The sequence below is a fragment of the Pteropus alecto genome, unplaced genomic scaffold, assembly GCF_000325575.1.
Source record: "Pteropus alecto unplaced genomic scaffold, ASM32557v1 scaffold301, whole genome shotgun sequence".
NCBI classification, from domain to species: Eukaryota; Metazoa; Chordata; class Mammalia; order Chiroptera; family Pteropodidae; genus Pteropus; species Pteropus alecto.
The window spans coordinates 2,410,809-2,414,413 of NW_006431043.1; the positions used below are offsets into that span (position 1 = coordinate 2,410,809).

The window sequence follows — 3,605 nt, forward strand, 5'->3', positions numbered from 1 at the left end:
GCCCCTAGGGAGAGGGCAGCCTCTTGTCTTCACCCCCTCCCAGCTCCTACCATTGCAGGGTGATGTCTTATTTCTCTCCATAGAAATAAGGGCTTATGTTCATCCAGACCCCAGGTGACTCTGCTTGCTGTTTGCTCTGTTTCTGCCACAACTTTGATGTAGTCGCAAGAGGAAATTAACAAAGCCTCTGTTGTCTATGCCGTTTTGCCTGGTGTCCTCTTAATCCTATATTCCTTTACTTGTCTATCTCCCTGACTATACTCTAAGCTTCCTGAATAAAATCAGACAAGGATTTTGTCTGATCATTTTTGTATCCAAAAGGTTAACTATAATTTTTGGCACAGAGTTGCTCCTCAGTGAACATTTGTTAACCGAATGAATGAATGAATGAACCAAACGAACAAAGGATGGAGAGGGAAGACTTTTTTGAAGTCTTTATATATAAATTTATATTTAAACTACTAAGGATCACATATTGTCCAGCTAAAATTCTGACATTCAAAGTGAGGTTGAAAGGATCACCTAATGTCATGGGCTGACCCAGATTTTTTCTTGTCCTAAGCTCCAGACTTTCAAATTTGACACACCTGTCTGCATCCACCGTGCTAAAGCTCTTTAAAGACAGAAAGTCTTTTACACCTTCCAGAGCAACATGTAAGACGTACTGGAAAGATGTGAATATTTCCTATGTCAAGAAATGGGCTTTTAGAGTCTGTCAGCACTGCTGGAGAGGACACACAGGCCACCGCCGCGAGGATATGGCCTGCTGCCCACGAAGCCTCCCGCAAGTACCCGAGCCACTGTCATTCTGACACCCGCCCACCCTCCTTCTGCTCCAAACCCACCACCGTGCCCCGGTGAGATGGAACCTCAGGCTCATGTGCAGAGCATAGGGCAGGTGCAAGAAGGCAAAGCACTGGGAGGGCCCAGCAGGCAATCGCAGACCTGACAGCTTTCCCATAGCTGAAGGCCCAAAGTCCCGTTCTAGATATATGGCCTGGGAAACTGCAACTGAAGAAGATGAAGTAAGGACTAGAATTTACAAAGAAATTGCAAGATATAAAAGAAAATTCCTCATAACTGACTTTAGAATAAAGAGGAAATCATCATCAGGAAGCTTAGATTCAAGGAATCTACGTCTGCAGTGTCTGCTGACTTGGAGACAGATGAAAGTGGCCTGATGAGAAGACAGAAGCAAAACAACAGTGGAAAGAACACCATTGCCTATGATAGCTGTGTTAAAGAAGTCCCAAGACATCTTCAAATAATTGGCATTCATTCCAAGACCCTCAACAAAATCAAGAAGTATGGTCAACGATCGTGGGACCAGCACACCAAATTCTGGAAGGTGGCTCTGCATTTTGGGGATCCTTCAGCCGAAGAAGGATGTTTTTCAAGAAATACATCCTATAGACCTCGGGGAAATGGAGACGGAATCCACAGAAAGCAGCTCCAAGTCCCAGACGAGCTCTCACGATATCTTTGCTAAGTACCCTAGCACACCCACCAAAGTTAGACTTGGAAGCTTGTTCAGCTGAATTCTTGAAAGATTTCTCAGTTATGACCTAACTGGTGCCATGTGGAGGCCTCTGAGAGCAAGCTGCTTCTATCTGGCTGGGTGGAGGGCCATGCAAGCATGTGTCATGCGTTTGTAATTGGGTGGTTTCTGTTACTTTATTATCTCGTGGTGACTAGTTATTTATGCTTTATTTTCTTGAGAAACAGTTTTATGTATAGTGAGTGAATTTTGCATGTTTTGAATCATAAATGGAACTAAATCCAATGAAAATTGAACTTAAAGCTATCTTGCAACAAATGTAATTGCTTAATCCCCACCATCCTCCAAGTTAACCTGACAAGCATACTTTAACTGGTTTTCCACAGGTATTTTAAATGCTAAGTTGCCACTTGTCAGATGGCTGGTTTGGGTTTAACTGTATGTTTACAGGACCAATCTAGTGTCAACTTTCCTTACTGGTATCTGGTAAGTATTCTCAGAATCAGATAACTTTAATATCTTCATGGAAATTTAATTTTTGGCCTATTGTCAGTATGTCAGGGTGGCTTTTTCGCTCATACAGAGCACAGAACAGTCAAAGATATTAAATTGAGCTGTTAAATTAATAGATTTTATGTAAGTCTTACAGCCTTAATTTGGTACTTAGAAATAGGGCTAGGTAGGCCTTCTACCAAGTATACTTCAAGAGTTAAGATACCAAAGGGATTTTTTTTTAATTTGCATATCTTCTTTTTTATTTTGGACCCCTTTTACTCCATCTACCTACCTCCTCCTCCTTCCCCGCTAGTAGAGAGATCTAGAAAGAATATTTTTTACAGTTAACTTGCCATGTAAAATTTCTGTAAATGATCATGTATACAAATTTTCTGTTCAAATATTCAATTGTAAACTTCTTGCTAAGACTTAATGTTTCTCTTGCTTATGTATAGAATGACATTGCAAAAATAAAAAGTAAAGAACCTTAAAAAAAAAGAACATGAGCTTTTAAACACTTGTTGGATCCAATTCTGGTAATGTTTGGCTTTAAAAAAAATAATCTAGAAGATTATTATTTGCTGTCCATTAGATGACTGCTGCCTCAGCCTTTTGCAAGCAATTATGACGAGTTTTAAAATCAAGTAGCAGTGCAGGGGTGCAGAGCTGGTTCTCTAATGCAGTTTGACTTCATGCCTTAGTATTTCTGAATCCATCGTTATGTAGTTCTTGATGGGCTTTCTAAAGAATATTTAGGAATAAAAGTATTCTGCTGTTGACTCATATATTCAAACATTTTTTCCATTTTTTTGAAATATAGTCTAAAAATTCTGGCTGCATGTTAGGATTCAGTCTAATAACTTAAGTACTCCCATAATAGAAATTAGCTGTACAGATAATCATCCTGTCCCTCTAAGTTTCATAAGCTATATTTACCCCAAATGCCTTTTTATAAGGTTCTATAAGAGTCTGGAAGACAAATGCCTTCCTGAAATTTTTGTTTAATAACTCTAAAGGGGAAATTTAGGTCAAGAACAAACAGATAACACTTATTTCCTTTTCCTCCAAAATAATCAAGAAGTGAATTTCAAAAGTCTGGAGATTTGATACCCTCAAGTGGAGACAAACTTGCCTTGTATTCATTCTTAAGAAGCCACTCTTGATATACTCATGGTACAATATCAGATTGAACAGAAACTCAGCTAACTTTTCCTTTTTTCATTCCTTTTTCACTTCTGAGCCTTCATCTCCTTCTCTTTTTCTCTGTAATCTTGAGCACCTTCTTTTGACCCTGCCACTCTTCCTGTTACTAAGCTCTTGTTTTCTGTGAAGAAAGCTGTTTCACTTCTTTCAATTCTTGCTTTGCAGAACTTCAAAATGTTCAAAGGAAAGAATGGTCTAACTTTCCCAAAGAGTTCAATCATTCCCCTGGTGAAAGTGACCTGCTATGATAGTATTCCAAGCTGCTAGAGTATTTCCTATAAAAGAGAGTTCAAAGTTAGTGGAAAAATAAGGAAAGATCCAAAAGTTGCACTGAGACTAAGAGTTATTTAGCAGCAGTTACTGTTCACATGCAGGTTTCAAATGCAATAAGCACTTGTCTTCTAAATAT

The 3,605-nt window shown here is 39.0% G+C and overlaps 1 pseudogene; it reads left to right on the forward strand.

Annotated features, from left to right (window-relative positions):
• The window catches only part of LOC102897494, a 59,255-nt pseudogene extending 57,717 nt beyond the window's left edge, over positions 1 to 1,538 (forward strand).
• Positions 1,539 to 3,605: the final 2,067 nt, after the last annotated feature.